The 22325-nt window shown below is 42.6% G+C and overlaps 1 protein-coding gene and 1 pseudogene across 1 annotated transcript in view; one reads left to right on the top strand and one right to left on the bottom strand.

Annotated features, from left to right (window-relative positions):
• Wdr33 (WD repeat domain 33) overlaps positions 1 to 22325 on the bottom strand; it is a 239767-nt gene that overhangs the window by 202559 nt on the left and 14883 nt on the right. The window lies entirely within an intron of this gene.
• On the top strand, positions 7367 to 7520 carry LOC136876582 (5.8S ribosomal RNA; annotated as a pseudogene).

The raw sequence follows: 22325 nt of genomic DNA, 5'->3' as shown, positions 1-22325 counted from the left end.
TTTCAGGTCAAGTAACTGTTAGTTTACTTTCAGGAGGTGATAGGTTCGAACTACACCGTCGGTAGGCCTGAAGATGTTTTCTGCTGTTTCCCACTTTCACACCAGCCTAATGATAATAACCTGTAATAACAAGAGTAAACAAAACCTAAACCGCATGTATAAATGCAAAGAACAAGTAGGTGGATTTCAGTTTGAAATATTCTAAAATGTATCACGAACGACCTATTGGTACTTCTAAGCACCAGTCTACATTTTATATCTTAAGATGGTAATCGTTAACTATAAACAATAATACTGTACAGAATTAATCTCTGGATTTTCTAGACACTTACCATATGATATGGACATTCATTTACTCCCAAACTGTGACTATGTCATCTTAAGATCAAATGCACTGTAATTCAGAAACACAGCTGTGCTCAAACCTCTACAGAATAACAAACTATCCTTGGAGAGTGCACACGCTATCTTCAGGCTACTGTAGAAACTACAGAGAAGCAGTACTGAGAAGTGCAGTCGGACTTCAAAACCTAAGTTATATTCCTAATGTTATATTAGACCTTGGTACTTTCAAATACCGTTGATGATGATGATGCTTGTTGTTTAAAGAGGCCTCACATCTAGGTCATCGCCCCTAATGGTACGAAATGAGATGAAATGTAATGCCCACGCGGTGTAGGGGTCAACGCGTCCGCCTGTCACCCGGCGGCCCCAGGTTCGATTCCCAGCTGGGTCAGGGGTTTTTAATTGTAAATGATTAATATCCCTGGCCTGGGGACTGGGTGTTTATGTCGTCCTTAACGTTCCTTTCCTCACATTCAACACTACACTTCCGCAATTCCACTTACACGCAGGTTCCTCTCATATGGTGAAAGTAGTGGCAAAAGATCTACAGAGGTCGACGCCACGAACAAGTATCATTAAAAAGAAAGACAAATTAAAAATACAAAATCCTCCACTGACCAGAATTCAAAACGTGAGGACAAAGAATGAATGGATGGATATGAATTTAAAACAATCAGTGGATCCAACCCGCAATGCCTCACATTCACAGAAACTGACGTAAAACAATAGTATTACTGACCAAGGGACTGCTGCTATAGCACAATACTGAATTGACGATGCTTTTAGTCTAAAGAGGGTCCAAAATTCAAGTCATCGGCCCCTCATAATGGTACTTATCACTAAGAAAGTAGAACCATGGTATTTGTTATGTTGCAGTACTAATCAAAGGTAGCATAGACTTCCGGCATTCCACACAGTATGGTACTACTCACAGGTAATGAAATTTGCACATGTAATACAGACCTGTGATGTTTTGCTCATTGCGGTGCCATTTACAGGTTACGCAAACCTATGGTGTACATCACATAAGTGTACTTACTAACCACAGGGACTCATACTATCCCGTGGTGTTCCTCATATAGTGGGTACTAATCATAGGCAAGCCAGAACCATGGTGTTCCTCATATAATGGTACTAATCACAGGTACTGTAAAAGCCGACAGCGCACTCTGTTGCTACTAATCACAAACCTATTTTGTACCGAACATAGTGGTACTACGCGCAAGTAAAAGTGACCCATGGTGTTCCCCGCGTGGTGGTACTAATTACAAGTAGTCTCGTGGTTCTGATCATCCCTTGGTTACCTTTTAGTCGCCTCTTATGATCGGCAGGAGATGCCATGGGTGCATTCTTCGTCTGCGTCCCCAACCCACAAGGGATTGTGTGTTTGGGCTCCGAGAGCTACTTTATTTCGCTGCAAGCTGGTTAGGACCCCCCATATCCGCCACCTGGGAGTATCACCTCTCCCCCTGCTACGCCAGCATAGTAGGTTCGTGAGTTTCAAATACCATTGGTAAGGAAAGGGTTAAATCGCTTACCTTACAGGTGCTTCTTCAATGGACCAAAGAAAAGGAAATCACCAACTACCAGGTCCAGTATCTTCCACCAAACCACCGTAACAACAATTCACATGTGCAGCTGACTGTGTGTGGTCTGGCGTTGTCAAGCACCAACAAGATGCCTTTTGAGAGAGGTCTAGGTCCTGCTACCCAGATGAGCGAAATAAACCATCTCGACCATCCACCCTATAATCCTTATCTGGCACCCAGTAATTTTCATCTCTTCAGATCATTGAAGAAGCACCTGCATAGGGTACTTGGAGCCACAGGCAGTGCCAATGAACTATGAGAGAGTATCTTTTACAAAAACTGATGCCTGCTAGGTCATCAGATGATATAGATATTTGATTCATATAGGGAACCTGAAATATTTGTCCTGAATGAATGGCCTCCATTATATGCACTAGCCATGCATCTCAGTTTGTGTGTTAGTTACCAACTGATGAGCCCAAATTAGCACACTGGGGCGAAACGATGACAACAAAGAATGAGTTCGTTGAAAATTTATAATGTCCAATAACGGATCATTTATAGTGGAATTATGAATTTACTCATTCTGGACAAATATTTCAGGTTCCCTATGGGAATCAATATCCATATCACCTGGGTGATAAGCGATTCAAGGATATGGCTGTTCAGCATGCCATCATGATGTGGCTTCAGGGACTGGACGCAGATTTCTTCCATGCCGGCAATGACGGCTTGGTTATCCACTGGAAAAAGTGCTTGGACAAGAATGGTGACTGTGTTGAATAGTAATGCATGTATAATCCTTATCTCATTTCTCTACGGTGTCGGGTATGAAGCGAGATTAAATACCATTAAATGCCAGATGCCCTTCCTGATGTCAAACTCATCAGAGGAGTTAATGAGATTAATGACGTGATATATGATAGTGGGAAGGGAGAGGGTGAAATCTGGTGCCGGCACATAGCCTAAAGGCTTAATGTCCCATCCGACTGACAAATCACCATCAACAGAGCCACATACCCTCATTCCATATGAACACTGCAATGAGGTTTGGAACTGAATTCAGCATTTTGGCATGCAATCTAGTGATTAGAAACTATAAATGCTGAAGAAATTATGTGTAATAATCTATTTAAGGCCAGTATTATATTGAAGGTTTAAACTGAAGATTGAGTTAAACTGTAACTTGAGTTTAAACCAATATTGAGTCTTATAATGGCCAGCCTAAGTTAAAATGAGGTGAAGAAGGAAATATATGATCTTGGTAGCAGTGATTTGCAAAAAACGATACCTGTCAATAATGTCTTGCAGTGACTTGCAAGAAAAGATGGCTATCGATGTTGTCTTCTTTACTTTTTGTAGGTAAAATGGTGGATAAAAACAATAAACGTTGTCCTAATTTTACTTGTAAGGAAATAGAACTGCTTGTGCAATTAGTACAGAAATATTTATATAGTCCGTTAAGCAGTGGCCTTATGAATTCCTCCGAAATCTCCCACTGAAATAAACATACTATCGGAGGCACAAAACCGCAACGCTATTAGTAGCTGACTGAGGGGTTCTACAGCATGATTTCTGAAATAGAAGGAAGTTACTTTATTTTCTAAAATTTACACTTTTGACATTCAAACAGTTCAAAAAGTCATTTTTACATTCTTTCCTTTTCGTTGCATGTTTTATTCTAGCACCATTTTGCTATAATAGGGCTATGACAGTCTGTTTCATAAGCCTAAACCTATTTAAAAACTCTGTTTCATTCCATATATGAAAGTGACATGCCGTTGCTCGAAAAACTCGTGGTACCCGTGGTCATTCAATTATTTGAACCACTTCTTCATCATCGCTTAGTATTTCTTCAAACACCTCAAAAATATATTCGAGATCCATTTGTTCTGCCATGTTGTAAGGTTATGTATTCTTGAACTTCAGTTTAAACAGTAGATGAGTGGCAGTGAAATTAATCTCTAGTTAAACCTAAGATTAAGTTTTATAATACGTGACTAAGGGCCGTTTTCCCCAAATGAATTTAAACTAGGTTTATTTTAATCTGGTTTAAGTATGAGTTTAAATAATATTCATTTTCCCCATATTGGTTTAAACTTAGCATCAAGTTTAAACTTGGTTCAAAGTTAAACCTTCTATATTGTAGGTTTCAACTGCTGTTTATATTCAACCTTCTTGACATTTTATTAACGTATCTGTGATTTTCCTAGTAGAAGGGTTAGTTTTGACTACCAGTACTGCAGCACTTTAATAGAAAACGTACTAAAATTATAACCTAGTATTAGCATTAGAAAAATGGGAGAATTTATTGAAGTCTTTGGTTAAATAGGAAATAATTTTGATGTGCAAGTGAGGTTAAGAAGCCGCATTCCAACAAAAGTTTACAATCTTGGAAAATCGGATGTAACAGAGTTTTTTTGATGGATTTATAATTCATAAGCTAACAGCAAGGATTGTCTAGTATCGAAGAAGGATTCATTTAAAACGTCAACTGCAAGAAATAATGCTATTTCGCTAGAAGCAATGATTCTGGTTGCTTTAAGATATGATGCAGCAGGCATTTTTCTTATTAACAACGGGGACCACAGACCTTAAATTGCAGTCTCCTTATAATATTATATACTGTAAAATACTGTAATGTGAAGCATAAACATATTCCTACATAAGTGGTGTAATACGTCCGCGCTTCATGCCATGTCTGGTGGCTGTGGTCGTTAAAGCGTTAGGTCAGCATCGTCCGAATCTGTGACTAGACGGTTCGAATCCAATTTGTCGAAAATATTTTTACCATTAGAATGTTGACCGGCACGGTAGGAGAGGCAGTGGTATACAATTTCTAATCGCTAGATTATATATTTATAGGATCAGAAAAACAATGAAGTGTTTCATGCTTGCTAGTAAACTTGTAATAGAATAAATTATAGTTAAGAATGTTTCGTCGTAACTATTGCCAGCATACCAGCAATAGAAATATTAACACCGTAGGGAGAAGAGTATTATGCATACAGTACGACATATCGCGAACTTGGTTATGTTATAAACGAATATGGAATCAAGTAATACATCTCCAAATAATATATCCTCAGTGGTCTGTCTGCTGGATCCAAGGTTTGTGAGATTGATCCCGGCCGAGGGCGATGGATTTTAATAGGAGATAGATCCCGAGCATGCTTGGAATTTGTTTACTTGAAATTCACATAAATGTTGATTTTCTGAGGAAAGGAATACCGTAGGCCTATTGCTGAAAGACCAGGATTTTAATATTTCAATGTTCCTGTGTGTTCCGTAAGACAATACAGACATCAAAAGACACGTATTAGGCCCACGGTACTTATTTATGGTTAAGCATGACAGAGAAAAATAAGAAATAAAAGTGCGTTCCAAGAAATTGTAGACAGCAATGGGTAAAATTATATGACACAACACTTCGCACAAATGTAAACAATTTATTTGTCAGTAAAGCTAATATCCCGCCGAATTTCTTCTTTATTCACTACGTACGATAGCATTAATTCGTCACAAACAGCTGATATTACAAAAATGTCGGTCATTGAATTACTTGGCTCTGATTGGCCAATTCCAATCGACCATGCCTTCGACTATTCCTTCAGTGCAGCCAACGTTAGCGCCAACGACAGCTCGCTCGTTTAAACTAAACGAGTGTCAGAAATTGGTGGAGAAAATGGACCCAAGTTTAAACTAGGTACTAAAGTTAAACGGGTTTAATTTATACCAGGTTTTACTCGATTTGGAGAAAATGGCCCTAAGAGATAAACTGAAGTTTAAATTGAAACAACAGTTTACACCTCTATTATAATACCGGCCCTTAATCAAAGTTTAACAGTTTATCCCATATTTTTAGACAGGGGAAGTTGTTGGCTTTATTTTGTGAGTAAACAATGAAATGTGGATCCTTTATTGCATTAGCCATAGTTTTTTCCTCTCTCAACCTGGAAAACGCATCACTGAATGTGAGACAATACTGTTTTTACACTCTTCAAGCACTTGTAGTGCTGTATAGTACCACTTACAATCACATGTGTTTGTAACGTGTTTCTGTCATTATTGTAATCAGCTTTTTTTGGGTTAACATGCCATAAAGTCCTGAATATGCTGCAAAAGCTTTCGTGGAAAATGATTGCAGGAAGCACTATGTTGCAGAAGTGTTGAGATCTACACTTTCCATTATTTCCAGAATGGTAAAAAGGTACAGGAAAACTGGAGGCTATTCAAAGAGACCATGATCAGCCCCGAGAAAAGCAACATTGGCAAGAGAGGATCACTTCTTTCGGCTTCAAGTTTTCTGCAACCATCACAACACCGCCCTTAAAGAATGAAATCGAGTCCACCGAAGGTGTCATTGATAGTGAAAGAACCGTCTGAAGAAGACTGGAAGAAGACTATCTTCAATCCAGAAGACCCACTGAAGGCCTAGAACTCATCAAACAGCATCATGCAGCTCAACTGCATTTTGCAACGAAACATCATGGCTGGATGGTACAACAGTGGGAGCAAGTTCTGTTCACTGATGTGTGATGATTTGGCCTACGATCACCTGATGGTAGAAAAAATGTCTGGGGAAAGGTATTTTCCTTGTACATTCTCACCCAGGACTCCTTTTCAGGGTGGTTCTCTGATGGTGTGGTCAGGAATCTACATGTCTGTAAGAACAGATTTGGTATTCATGGAGCAAGGGAGCCTTACAGCACATTGGTATGTGCAGGAAAACCTTCTGGAGCATGTTGTGCCTTTTGCTCCATTTACTGTTGAAAGTTTCACATAAATGCAGGACAAAATACACCCACATTTTGTGAGATATGTGCAAAAGTTCTTGGATGAAGTGGAGATTCACATTACGGTTTTGGGCTGCTCGAAGCACTGAAGCGAATCCTATCTAGCATCTATGGAACTAGCTGGGGTGAAGGGTTTGTCAACACTATCCAGACCTACAAGAGGCCCTACTGGAAGAATGGGAGAGAATTCCTAGAGGACATTGCAACGCTAATCAGGTACATGCCTGAAAGGTTGGATGCCATGATTGGTGCAATGACAAGGTAATACATACTTCTGAGGATAAGATAAGAAATCACGAAGTGTGAACTGCAAAAACAAAAGTAAATTAACTTCACAGAAGGAGTCAGATCGCCCTGCGCGGTGCCCTCCTCCAGCGAGGCTCCCTCGAGGAGCGAGACTCCTGCTGTTGCGAGCTCAGGCGAGTCCCGTACGTATCTGTAAACAGCGGCTCCGTCCGTCGCCGAGAGCGGGAGTGTCTGCTTCGATACAGATGTTCGGCATTGGGTACCTACCTCCCTCACTCAGTGGAGCGGGAATAACACGAGGGGACCTGTCACGGCTTCGGCCCAGCGGGCAGGTCTTAAATGAACGCAACGCCCATGCTTGAAACACTTCTTAGCTCTGTGACAAGAAACCCATGAAAATGATTGTCTCTCTTCTACTCACCGTGGAGAGGATGATCAAAAAATGAAAACAACCCTGAACGGTGGATCACTTGGCTCGTGGGTCGATGAAGAACACAGAAAATTACGCGTCACATGTGAACTGCAGGATACATGAACATCGACAATTTGAACGCACATTGCAGTCCATGGATTCTGTTCCCGGACCACGCCTGGCTGAGGATCGGTTGCTAAGACTGAACACGACATTGCGTTCGAAGGGTACGAGCATCACGGCTTGTGAGGCCACGGCCGCCGCCCTGTCTCCTGTAAAGAGCTTCACCTCGGCGGAGCTGGTCCAGTCGACTCTACCACTGAGAGTGTGTGAGACGGGAGGGTTGGTCCGCGCAGTGTCTTTGTGTCTGCTGGTGCCGGTTCGCCGCCCTTGTCCAGCAACCAATCTCGAAAGTGTGTGCTGTGTATGCAGCGACCGAACATTTAGTGCAATACGCACAAACCAAACACGACCTCAGAGCAGGCAAGACTACCCGCTGAATTGAAACATATTATTAAGCGGAGGAAAAGAAACTAACAAGGATTCCCTTGGTAGTGGTGAGCGAACAGAGAAGAGCCCAGCACCGAATCTCGCAGGTTCATCCCGCTGAGAAATGTGGTGTTTGAGAAGGTCCACGTATCCCGGGAACCTGCGGCGAGTTTAAGTCCTTAAATGGAACCACGCTCCGCAGAGGGTGCCAGGCCCGTAGAGACCGCTGCGGCTTTCAGGAGGATCTAGTACAACTAGGCAACCATCCTCTATTAACACTAATCAGAAGGAAAAAATTGAAGGGATCCGACACTTCGAAAAATGAAGATATCGGTCAAAGGAAGACAAGGGCCACGAAGGGCGTGAAATTAAAGACTCCCTAGCCCTCGCAAACCTAATAGCGTCGGGGTCGGAAAAGATCAAGAGTTGACCAAGGAAGGTCAGATAGGATAGATGAAAGTGAGGAGCCTGGCACAAGTAAGTGGAAGCAATGCCAGGACTCAGCTGAGGGCCCCGTGGTCGCCAACCCACGCTCCACAGTTCAGAGCCCCTGGGGCCCCTTTTAGTCGCCTCTTACTCTCTCCTTAGAGTCAGGTTGCTCGGTAGTGCAGCCCTAAGTGGGTGGTAAACTCCACCTAAAGCTAAATATGACCACGAGACCGATAGCAAACGTGTACCATGAGGGAAAGTTGAAAAGAACTTTGAAGAGAGAGTTCAAGAGTACGTGAAACCGTTCGGGGGTAAACGAGAGAAACCCGAAAATACCTCAACCGGGGAGATTCAAGCCTTATCCGCACCTCTCCCCCCTGCTTTGGCCGGATGTGCCCGTCCCTCTGCATGGAGCAATCCAGCGTCAGGGTGGTAACGGGTTTCTACTTGGCAGGGTAGTGGTGGCTAGGTCAGTGGGCCGCACTCCTCTCCTCGTTGGACATCGTGACGCATTAGATGCCGGTCTAAAGCCTGGGTGTGTAGCCTGTTCGTCCATGTCGCAAGGCGTGTTCGTCGGAAACACCCCCGGTGTTCCAGCCGACGGCTCAACGGTATGTCTGCGCGGAGTTCATTCACCGCCCTTCGGGGCAGGCGCCCGGCCCGACAAGCGAGGGCGCGCGGCATGGACGACGGACCTCCGGCCCAACTCAGCTGTTGGTTTGGGGATGCCTCAGACAGAAGAATCTTGTAGACTCCTGTCAGCGGCGCAAAAGCTTTGGGTAATTTCACGACCCGTCTTGAAACATGGACCAAGGAGTCTAAAAGGCGCGAGTCATTAGGTTGACTCTAAACCTAAAGGCGCAATGAAAATGAAGGTCCCGCCTCGTGCAGACCGAGGGAAGATGGGCCGCGCAGCTGTGCGGCTCCACATTCCCAGGGCATCTCGTTCTCATTGAGAGTTGAGGCGCACCCACAGCGAACACGTTGGGACCCGAAAAATGGTGAAATATGCCTGGCCAGGATGAAGTCAGGGGAAATCATGATGGAGGTGGGTAGCGATTCTGACGTGCAACAGTTAAAATTGAAATAATAAATAAAGAGGTTCAACCTATTCAATACAAAAGAATAAGAAATGCAGTGATTACATTCTTATTTAATAAGAAGTAGAAGTGGTACCGGTTTCGACACTAGCCGATTAAAACATGAAAAACAATGCATACGAAAAAGAAAATAAAAGATCAAGTTCACTCCGAATCAGTAGAAGAGGCGATATAAAAATGACAGGGGTAGACACTGTAAAATTCAGAAGAAGTAAAATGTAAGTCACTTAAAAGAAACAGTGAGTAATTTTCTGAACGGCAGTATGGCACACGCAGTGTTAGGCAAAGTCTTATAATGTTTATGAAAAGCGAAGAACGGTTAAATGAGCTAGTTTGTATACACTTTCAGGCACAAAGTCATAACACACTCGAACATATATGAAGATCCATAATCGTGCTGATGCTGATGATGAGTAGATCAATTGAAGTAACTTGCCAGCTCCCGGTGATCAGCGCGATATATTCAACATCAGGCACTGTGGTTTCAAACGCCAACGTAAAACGAAGAATAGCTTAATGATCCAGTATTTGCTTCGGTTGCGGGAATGCAAGTAATATAATTCAATGTAATTGAATAAGTAATTGTGATCCTGTAGAATTTTTGGAACAGTTGACGTGAAAAAAACAATTGTGAAGAGAAAAAAATATAGTAAAAAGCGCAATACCGGAAACAAATGAAAACTTATATGCACAGTACGCTATTTTTTAAAATGTAAAAAATTCAGGTCGTGATTGAAGTAGTCGAAGTCGGCGCAAGGCAAGAGTTAAATTTGAATGAGAAGAACCGAAATGAAGGTGGCATTTTTCTTTTTTATTGAAAAGAAAAGATAGGATAAATTATAGAGGAAGAGGTATAGTGGAATAAGATAAGAATAAAAGAGATTGAAGTTAAACGGTGTTGAGGAAGGATAAGATAGGGAGATGAAGGAGGGGTAGTTTAGGGTGGGTTATTGGAGGTAGAAAATGTGTGTAGGAACTTTGTAAGGCATGGAAAATAGAATTGGTGTTTTGAAATTTAGAATTTTTGAGAAGAAGAATCAGGAAGTCGAAAAGGATATTAGGTTTTTCAGAAATGTTGTTTAAATTGAAATTAGGGTTGAAGTATTGGTCAAGGTGAATAAAGCAATTTTTGTTAATGATTTTAAGTATTTTCATGTCTTTTTCAATATTCAGATCAAAAATTAGATGTTGGCTTTTCAGGCGTTTGCTCTATTAACCAGCATTTCGTCTTAGGTCTGACACTAGACTCGTCAGAGTGGGATGTGTCAGACCCTACCCACTGATGCTGGGGTGTATGCAGGTGAACTTATCAGAAGCCTCTTATGTGGCACAGTCTGATAACTGCATACGGGAGATAAAACTCCACAATGGAATTAATGCCCGCCTAGCAATTCCATTTTTCAATATTGGTGAAATTATGCTTGGTGCCTTGTATGTGTTGTCCTATGGCGGAGAATCTGTTGTATTTAATGGCGTTGATATGATCGGAGTATCTGATATTGAAGTTGCGGCCAGTTTGTCCGATGTAGGAGAAGCTGCAGTTGTAACTTTTGAATCTGTATACTCTAGATTTAGAAAAAGAATTAGATTTATTTAGTGATTTAGAGTTGTGTAAAATATCAAAAGTTCTATTGTTAGTTCTAAAAGAAATTTTCATGTTGTGTTTTTTAAAAACATTAGTTATTTTATAAGCATCTTGAGTGAAAGTGAAAAATGCAGTTGGTTATGTTGTGTCTTTAGATAACGTGGTTTTAGGACGGTGTTTGAATTTGTTGATGATACGGTTTATGAAGGAGTTGTTAAAGCCATTGAATTTAGCTATGTTACGGATGGTGTTCAATTCATTATTAATTAGTAATTTTAAATGAAGAATCAACCAACGCAGCCTCTTACTCTTCTTCATCTCAACAACATAGACTAACATTAAATTCACCCTCGAATCAGAACACAACCAAACTCTTAATTTTCTAGACTTAACTATCACCAGACATCCTTCTTCTTTATCTTACCAAATATTCAGAAAACCAACCCAAACAGCAACCACAATAGGACAAGATTCTTCGCACCCTCAAGCACATAAACGTGCTACTTATAACAGCTTAATTTTTCGTGCCTTCAACACCCCTATGTCTAAAAAAGAAAATTGCTTTATTCACCTTGACCAATACTTCAACCCTAATTTCAATTTAAACGACATTTCTGAAAAACCCGACATCCTTTTCGACTTCCTGATTCTTCTTCTCAAAAATTCTAAAAACACCAATTCTATTTTCCATGCCTTACAAAGTTCCTACCCACATTTTCTACCTCCAATAACCCACCCTAAACTACCCCTCCTTCATCTCCCTATCTTATCCTTCCTCAACACCGTTTAACTTCAATCTCTTTTATTCTTATCTTATTCCACTATACCTCTTCCTCTATAATTTATCCTATCTTTTCTTTTCAATAAAAAAGAAAAATGCCACCTTCATTTCGGTTCTTCTCATTCAAATTTAACTCTTGCCTTGCGCCGACTTCGACTACTTCAATCACGACCTGAATTTTTTACATTTTAAAAAATAGCGTACTGTGCATATCAGTTTTCATTTGTTTCTGGTATTGCGCTTTTTACTGTATTTTTTTCTCTTCACAATTGTTTTTTTCACGTCAACTGTTCCAAAAATTCTACAGGATCACAATTACTTATTCAATTACATTGAATTATATTACTTGCATTCCCGCAACCGAAGCAAATACTGGATCATTAAGCTATTCTTCGTTTTACGTTGGCGTTTGAAACCACAGTGCCTGATGTTGAATATATCGTGCTGATCACCGGGAGCTGGCAAGTTACTTCAATTGATCTACTCATCTTCAGCATCAGCACGATTATGGATCTTCATGTATGTTCGAGTGTGTTATGACTTTGTGCTTGAAAGTGTATACAAACTAGCTCATTTAACCGTTCTTCGCTTTTCATAAACATTATAAGACTTTGCCTAACACTGCGTGTGCCATACTGCCGTTCAGAAAATTACGCACCGTTTCTTTTAAGTGACTTACATTTTACTACTTCTGAATTTTACAGTGTCTACCCGTCATTTTTATATCGCCTCTTCTACTGATTCGGAGTGAACTTGATCTTTTTTCTTTTTCGTATGCATTGTTTTTCATGTTTTAATCGGCTGAGGATGACCTGGACTAGTGTTGAAACCGGTACCACCTCTACTTCTTATTAAATAAGAATGTAATCACTGCATTTCTTATTCTTTTGTATTGAATAGGTTGAACCTCTTTATTTATTATTTCAATTTTAACTGTGATACTTTTCAATACGGAACAATGAAAGTTTTATCTTTAAATCTGACGAGCAAATTGATCATCAGAGCTGGGTATAGGGGCAAAAGACTAATCGCACCATCTAGTAGCCGGTTCCCTCCGAAGTTTCCCTCAGAACAGCTGGTGCTCGAACGAGTTTCATCCAGCCGAAACGACCTCAACCTAATCTTAAACTTTAAACGGGTGAGATCTCCAGCTTGCTCAAAACATTTTTTAAGCCGCGAGAGATTTATTTCTTGGATCGGAGTGCCAAGTGGGCCACTTTTGGTAAACAGAACTGGCGCTGTGGGATGAACCAAACGCAGAGTGAAGGCGCCTGAATAGATGCTCATGGGAAACCATGAAAGGCGTTGGTTGCTTAAGACAGCAGGACGGTGGCCATGGAAGTCGGAATCCGCTAAGGAGTGTGTAACAACTCACCTGCTGAAGCAACTAGTCCTGAAAATGGATGGCGCTGAAGCGTCTTGCCTATAGTCTGCCGTCAGCTCGGCAATGAGGAGTGCGAGGTTTCGCTTCGGCAGCCCGCCCAGTGAAGCCTTGACGAGTAGGAGGGTCGCGGCGGTGAGCACAAAATGGTTTAGGTGTGAGCCTGCCTGGAGCCGCCGTCGGTGCAGATCTTGGTGGTAGTAGCGAATACTCCAGCGAGGCCCTTGAGGACTGATATGGAGAAGGGTTGCGTGTGAACAGCTGTTGCACAAGAGTCAGTCAATCCTAAGCCCCAGGAGAAATCCGATGTCAATGGGGTCCAAGACTGCAGTGTTAGGACCCCATGGGGCAAAAGGGAATCCAGTTCCTATTCCGGAACCCGGCAGTGGAACTGTAACAAGTCGGGCCCCTCGAATGAGTAGCTTGTCGGGGTAACCCAAAAGGACCCGGAGACGCCGTTAGGAGATCGGAGAAGAGTTTTCTTTTCTGTATGAGCGTTTTACTTCCTTGGAATCCTCTAGCAGGGAGTACGGAATGCGAAGAGCACTGCAGTTGCGGCGATGTCCCGATCTTCACTTCGGAACTTGAAAATTCGGGAGAGGTGTCGAGCCAGCTCGTACCCATATCCACAGCAGGTCTCCAAGGTGAACAGCCTCTAGTCGATAGACTAATGTAGGTAAGGGAAGTTGACAAATTGGATCCGTAACTTTGGGATAAGGATTAGCTCTGAGGATCAGGGCGTCGGGCTTGGTAGGGAAGTGGGTCTGTGCTAATGTGCCGGGCCTGGGCGAGCTGACAGCGCGGGTGTCGGCATCCGTCATCACTTCAACTCTGGATCCGAGCTCGGTCCCATGCCTTGGCCTCCCACGGATCTTCCTTGCTGCGAGGCCACAGTCTGCCTTGTGGCGTCGCAGTCTCCTCTCAAAGGTTGCAGCTGCAGGCACGCAGATCCCCTTCGGCCGCCATTCAACGGTCGGCTCAGAACTGGCACAGACTAGAGAAATCCGACTGTCTAATTAAATCAAAGCATTGCGATCGCCCAAGCGGGTGTTGACGCAATGTGATTTCTGCCCAGTGCTCTGTCAACGTGAAGAAATTCAAGCAAGCGCGGGTAAACGGCAGGAGTAACTATGACTCTCCCCGCCTGGCAGTGTCCTTGAATCGGATCACACGAGGGAGTAATTTCGAGGCCGCGGTCACGCCACCGCACGCGCGTGCACAGGGAAGAATCCCAGACGCACGACGGACAAGGGTCCGCAAGCACGACTCATCCTTAACACGCTTGGCTCGAGAACACCGTGACGCCACGGCTGAAAGCCGGTGACGCACACGATCTGCCCAACCGAGTAAGTAAAGAAACGATAAAAGTAATGGTATTTCACCAACGACGTTGCCATCTCCCATGGGGAACCAGTGTACCGACCGGGCTAAATGACCCTGATGATGGGCCACCCATGGGGCTCGACTCATCTCCTCCCATTGTGGTGGCGGACGTTAGTAAATGCCTCTGAGATAACTAAAGCGGCCTTGTCTGGCAAATCACAGGTATGGCTCATTACCGGGTTGTATAATTTAGTGCTGGCCTCTGGTTATCTGCCGACCGCTTGGAGGGAAAATCGTACCACGTTTATCCTCAAAGAGGGCAAAGACCCTAACAATGTATCTGACTATCAGCCTATCACAATCAGTTCCCTCCTCAGTAGGCTCTTCTGGGGGATTGTTGATCAAAGGCTGAGGAGCGTGGTCAAGTTTAACCCTAGGCAGAAGGGTTTTGTGGCGGAGGCGGCGTGCTTCATCAATGTCCAAATCTTCAGTACTGGATATTTCTAAAGCTTTTGATAGAGTTCCACATGCGGCCACTGGACGTGCACTTCGACGAAAAGGGGTCCCAGAACCCCTGGTCGCGTTGGTCGAAGCAAGTTATCGTGATGTTCGCACAACAATACCCCATCCTGCGAGCGACATCATGATTAATCTCCAACAAGGCTTTAAGCAGGGGACCCCCTGTCCCCTCTGCTTTTCAATCTAATTATGGAACCTCTTCTTGAACGGTTGGAGACCATGCTGGGAATCCCACTTTTGGGAGGGCAAAATGTTTTTTGCCTGGCCTTCGCCGATGACCTTGTTCATGTGGCATCGGACCCCCTGAAGGCACAAAATCTTCTAGATGAAGTCATGCATTTTTTGGGCGATCGAGGTATGTCCTTATCGACTCATAAGTCATGGGCATACCAGATTATTAGAACAAGAGACTCCTGGTATCTAGAAGACTAAGGCATGGAAAAGCAAGCAGAACGCATCCGTGTTGCCACAGCGGATGATGGCTTTACTTACCTGGGGGTAAGGTACTCCATCTGGTCCGGCATTGACCTGAGCACACTCAGGATCAATATCCATGCTATTACGGAGAGGGTCGAATGCCTCGCCCTTAAGCCGCACCAGAAACTGCACTTGTTGCAGACTTATGTAGCCCCCGAATTCCTTCATCAGCTGGTAATAGCTATACCAGGGATCTCTCGCAAAATCTTATACCCAGAGTGGCACTTTCAATGAGGCTCCGTTTTCAGAACTCTACGGACCCTGTTGTAGTAGCTCTGTCAGGATGCAAAAGTACTACTGCGAATCTCCATAGGCTTGTGCATTATGTGTGTCTTCCATTTCCCTACACATAACAGGATGTGCGGCAATTCAAATCCCGTGCTGTGAAGACAGAGCTTCGTATGTGGAAGGAGCTTGAGGCTCAGGGCAGGGCTGTGCCGTCCCTCACCGGCAATAAGATAGATACTTCCTTCCCCAAGGACCCTACCTTATTAAAACCAACTAGATTTATTACTGCCCTGCAGTCACGGAAGAATATTGCAGGTGATAAAGGCAGCCTGAACCAAGCTCGTCCACAGGAGGATCTGCGATGCCGCCAATGTAGGCTCAGGAAGGAGACCTTGGCCCACATTCTCGAGGAGTGCACTAGCACTCGACCCGTGTGAATCCACCGCCATGATGAGATCAGGGATCTCATTGAATCCCAGGTAGTGAGGGATGAGGCAGTAGAAGTTTCAAAAAAAAAAAAACGCGACTCTCCCTGGACAATGGTGTGTGTCTTCAACCCGAGTTGGTCGTGAAGATTCGGGAAGGGGTCTTCGTAGTCGATGTTACAGTCCACCACGAGGATGGAAACTACCTCCGTCGTGCTAGGGAATAGAAAGTGGGCAAATATCGCAGACTACAGCCTCAACTCCGAGCTTTGTTTAAAGTAGCTAGTGGAGACGTGTTGCCAATTGTGGTTGGCACACGAGGGGCCATGCCGAAGGCAACCCTAAAGGCCCTCAAGCGCCTAGGAATTGACCAGATCGGCACTCTGAGGGCCATATCTCTAATGGCTTTAAGATCCTCCATAGAGATGTATCACGGGTTCATAGACTACGACCGGTTTTATTCTCCCCCATTATACCCGGGCCCCGTTCCCTGCAAGTCAGCCCAGCCGTCATTTCTTGCACCATAAAGAGGCGAAGGGGTTTTTATATATGATCGTGAAATTGCCATTTGCCTTTGCTGTGGTAATGGTTTAACCTATCTAAGTGACCTGTTGAATTGTTTTCACCATGATCACAATTTCCAACTTCTGCAATAGTTCCAAGCCTTTTACACCTTACAGGCAGCGGGTGACCGTGGGGGCGATTTCCCTGGGCAATGTTCCACTCTTCTCTCCACACCTCCCTCGGAGTGGAATAGCTAAACCCCATTTTCCGTAAGGAACCCACTTGCCTAATTCTCCCAAGATAATCCTCTACTCCTGCCTTGGTTGTGAGATGCTGGCCACTAGGACAGGCGGACTCGTTAGTTCTACTAGACGTGCGGCGAAATGTGAGTGGACCTCACGTCTGTTCTATACTCACGCTAGGGCACCTCATCCTGAGTGGAAAATGAGGGAAGTTTCACTGGTGGGTGACTGGTGATAGGGTATAGCCAAATGGCTCGTCATCTAATTAGTGACGCACATGAATGGATTAACAAGATTCCCAATGTCCCTATCTACTATCTATCCAAACCACTGCCAAGGGAACAGCCTTGGGAGAATTAGCGGGTAAAGAAGACCCTGTTGCTTGACTCTAGTCTGGCATTGTAAGGAGAGATGAGAGGTGTAGCATAAGTGGGAGATGGCAACATCGCCGGTGAAATACCACTACTTTCATCGTTTCTTTACTTACTCGGTTGGGCGGAGTGCATATGTCACTGACTTTCAGCCCTGGCGTCACGGTGTTCTCAAGCCAAGCGTGTTAAGGATGCGTCGTGCTCGCGGACCCTCGTCCATCGTGTTGTCGTCGTGCGTCTGGGATTCTTCCCTGCGCACGTGCAAATTACTCCCTCGTGTGATCCGATTCGAGGACACTGCCAGGCGGGGAGTTGGACTGGAGCGGTATGTCTGTCAAAGAATAACGCAGGAGTCCTAAGGCCAGCTCGGCGAGGACAGAAACCTCGCATGGAGCAAAAGCTGACTTGATCCCGATGTTCAGTACACATAGGGACTGCGAAAGCACGGCCTATTGATCCTTTTGGCTTGGAGAGTTTCCAGCAAGAGGTGTCAGAAAAGTTACCAAAGGGATAACTAGCTTGTGACGGCCAAGCGTTCATAGCAACGTCGCTTTTTGATCCTTCAATGTTCGGACAGTACAACAGTGGGAGCAAGTTCTGTTCACTGATGTGTCATGATTTGGCCTACAATCACCTGATGGTAGAGAAAAGGTCTGGAGAAGGTCTGGGGAAAGGTATTTTCCTTGTACATTCTCACCAAAAGACTCCTTTTCAAGGTCGTTTTCTGATGGTGTGGGCAGGAATCTACATGGCTGTAAGAACAGATTTGGTATTCATGGAGCAAGGGAGCCTTACAGCACATTGGTATGTGCAGGAAATCCTTCTGGAGCATTGTGTGCCTTTTGCTCCATTTACTGTTGAAAGTTTCACATTAATGCAGGACAAAATACACCCACATTTTGTGAGATATGTGCCAAAGTTCTTGGATGAAGTGGAAATTCACGTTATTGTTTTGGGCTGCTCGAAGCATCCAAGGGAATCCTATCTAGCATGTATGGAACTAGCTGGGGTGAAGGATCTGTCAACACTATTCAGACCTACAGGAGGCCCTACTGGAAGAATGAGAGAGAATTCCTAGAGGACATTGCAACGCTAATCAGGTACATGCCTGAAAGGCTGGATGGCAAGATTGGTGCAATGACAAGGTAATACGTGCTTCTGAGGATAAGATAAGAAATCACGAAGTGTGAACTGCAAAAACAAAAGTGAATTAACTTCATCAGTTTTCTCAAAATTTGTTTGAAGAAAATCCACCTGTGGTTATTTTTGTATCTCTAGATTAATTCAATCAAACTGTTCATAAGAAATTGTTATTTTTCATTGTCAGTAAGACGAGTAGGATGTAAAACACCCAATTTTATTATTAGCGTCCTTAATTTTGTCATAACAACAAATAGCAACAAATTTCTGAAAATAGTGGATGTACAAGAAAGTTAACATTTTGCTGTCTGAGTAGGTCGAAACTTACAAGTATTCACAGTAAAAATGTCAGATAAAATTATAACTTGGAATAAGTATCTGTGACATGTTTTCTTAGTGGTGGTGGTGATAGCGAAAGTTCCAACGTGTTTCACAAGAGGTATTCACACTCGACACAAAACATGATTCTCTTACCGTGACAAAATGGTCTGCCACACTGAACACATCAACTTCAAAAGAAGGTGATGTCGCTTTGTTTACATAAGGAGGAGATTGACGGGAGGGAAGACGGGCAGCTGTTCTTGTTAATTAGTCGTTCAGCGTGACAAAATGGTCTGCCACACTGAACACATCAACTTCAAAAGCCCCAGTTACATTCTGGATTCTAATTTCCAGTCGCCACCCACATCGATTTCATTGTCACCATATTCCAGTATCTGCCTTATTTTATCTGACAGTCTTAATTCAGAATTAACTATTTTAAGTATCACTCACGATACACCATACTTATCAAAAACCACACACACATTAGTCAATGTAGCACATTAACAAAAGGCACATACTGCACGAGGAAATTACCAATGCATTAGGAAAAAACATACGTGAATACCTTGTTGGAGTTTACAGGACGTTGGCCTATATAGTTTGTCTCGTCAAAATGCCCCTTACAATCGACAGACTGGAAGGACTCATTGTAGCGCATGTAGACAAACCAATCTAATTTACATGGATGATTAAAAATTTCACTGGTACAAGTAAGGTGTGCAATGATATATTTTATGGTGGCTTGCACTGTGGTGTTCCAGGATTAAATCGCAAGGATATACTCGTAGATAAAGAACTGAATTTGTAACATGGTAAATGGAGTCAGGAATTCAAGGGAATACTACAATACTGAATAAATAGTCTTTATCAGTATCAAGGGCAACTTGCAAGGTCTATGTGCTCCTTTTCATGTTCCTAGTTCCTATCTCTCTCTTTGTATGTATATACATAGGGTGATTCACCGAAGTTGTACACCTCACATATCTTCTAATCCAATAAAAATATAGACATCCTGTTTTCAAATTCTTAAATTGTATTAAGGGGTTCATAAAATAATGTCCTATTCCCCTCGATCACATACAGAATTACTGAGAAATAAGGTAGCAACTTTGTTTTTTAAATGGGACTATACTAATTTCCCCCAATAGAACAGTTAAGAATCGAGTGACAAATCCAGTGATGCGCTTACTTTGCAAATCAGACGAGTACCTTTGGAGATATTAAAGGGTTTCAAATGTGTACGTATTAGACAGAAAGCAATGCACAACTCGCTGTAATGTCCGGTGTATTGTCCTCCTCTGCAAGGATATAATCGTAGCTTATTGCTTTGTTAAGAAGAACACATACCGACATATCATACTGTGGTGGTATTGTGCAGTCAAAATGTTTGGTGGTCAGTCACACTCGTAAGAATAAAATTAAAAGAGACGTTCACAAGAAACTAAATGGGTGAGTTTTGTTTCATTTTAAATTTTAATGTGTAAATTAATTCAATTTTCTCAGGTTCACCAGTACTGAAAGAGTACAGTACTTACTATTTCAATTCGGCCACTGCCTGTTACTAACGTATACTGATCTTACATGTTGGCTTTAAGGAGAACCAAAGAGCCCAACAATAATGTTGTCCGTTAACTTTGTATCTGTTCTTTTCAATGACCGTGTCATTCATTGGATTTTGAAGTTGATGATTTCATCTCATGTACTATGTACTCATCAGGACAATAAAGCACTTAAATGATTACAATTTCACTGTGTTATATGGTCTTTTTCCGATGAACGCCATTGAAACAAAAGCTCTGTAACTCCAAAATGCTGCAGGCCTACATCATACTGTTTTTTTTTTCCAGTCCCCCCACTCAAGATAATGGCGAGATGTGTGTTCATTAACAAGGCGTGAGTCAAGCACGAGAAGTACGTGCCCAACATCAAGGCGAGTGGCACATCTCTTTCTGTCTAAAGCCTACACATTTGAAACCCTTTAATATCTCCAAAAGTACATCAAATTTGCAAAATAAGCACATCACTGAATTTGTCGCTCGATTCATAATTGTTCAATTGAATAAAATTTGTATATTTCCATTTAAAACAACAAAATTGCTACTGGTTTCTCGGTAATTATGTATGTGATCGAAAGGAACAGGACATTATTTTATGAGCCCCTTCATTCATTCATTCATTCATTCATTATTTATTTACCATAAACCTTTACAGTACCTATGGAAGGCCAGGGGAAAAGGACAAGCCCCCTACACGTAGTGCCCCCTGACCTTTGAAATAATTACCTAAATCCTAAAGTAAAACAGTCATATACACTATTTACAGGTAAAGTAACAAAGTATAGCCTAATATATACATATTTCTCATTTATACAACCTTTCACTCCCTCGTTCATTCTTCCACATATTCACATGCATTTTCTCACCGTATGTGCTTCCTAACATAACATTTAACTATATTTACATTTCTACATTTAATGTTGGCGGGTAGATCGTTCCAAAGCCGCGCTGAACGAGCAAAGAAACCTAGTTTGTAGGACTCAGTTCGCGCAAAGGGGGGTATGAGACACACCCCTTTGCCTCTATGGACGGAGCTGTAAGATAAGGAGAGTCAAGGAAATGGTGAAAGGTGAATGGCCCCTGTGAGGGACTTGTGTAAGAAGGTGATGTTGCTTTGTTTACACAAGGAGGCGATTGACGGGAGGGAAGATGGGCAGCTGTTCTTGTTAATTAGTCGTTCAGCGCGACGTTGGATTCCTTCTAGTTTGTGAAGGTTAGCTGCAGTGGTAGGGTGACAAGCAGGTAGACCATACGTTAGTATAGGTCTCACTAGTGTCAGGTAAGCCGTCTGTATAGCATTCGACTTGCACCCACGGAGGATTCTGTGCATAAAACCGAGCACCCTGGCAGCTTTGCATCTCACTTCCTCTGTTTGTGCGTTCCATTTTAGTTGTTCAGAAATGGTTATTCCTAACAAATGCATAGTTTTAACTCGCTCAATATGTACATTATTAATGGTATATATACATTCTACAAAATTCTATAAAATTTAAGAATTTGAAAACAGAATTTCAATAGCTGTAACGAATTATGATATATTTGAGGTGGACAACTTAGCTGAATCACACTGTGTATATTACTTAATTTAACACTTCACTGTTTCTTTCCAATACCTGCAAGGTCCCAGATATATTTGGCAAATTTGAAATATCTAGGCAGAAGATACTGATGATGTGATGATGACCACAATAAAGCTTGGAACCACACAACTTTCACAGTTCTATTACAAGTATTTTGCAGCCCCTTATCAGCCTCTTGATTATTACCAAAACAATGATACCAAGCCTATGTAGAATGTAGAATATAGAGAACAAGAAATACCTGGTAGATAAGTTTTATCTGACCTTAGCAGTGCTCGATAAACTACCCATGAGGTAACAGGTTTATTACGCCAATATTATTACCAGGAAGTCAATAAACGGAAATAACCTTTCACATGGCAGTTAAGTGCAGAATTCACATTGCGGAGGTATGACTATTTCTTATTTATGCTGTATGAGCCTAACTTGGGAGCAAAAACTACCATACAGGCTATCATTAATGTGCAGGAATCCTTTTAAAGAGCTAATAAATCTACTTACATGTGTTTCTTATATTTGAGCACTCTTAAAAGCCAGCCTACC

This window comes from Anabrus simplex, chromosome 6, assembly GCF_040414725.1.
Source record: "Anabrus simplex isolate iqAnaSimp1 chromosome 6, ASM4041472v1, whole genome shotgun sequence".
NCBI classification, from domain to species: Eukaryota; Metazoa; Arthropoda; class Insecta; order Orthoptera; family Tettigoniidae; genus Anabrus; species Anabrus simplex.
The sequence above is the reverse complement of the archived record's forward strand: the minus strand, read 5'-3'. Positions and strand labels throughout refer to the sequence as shown.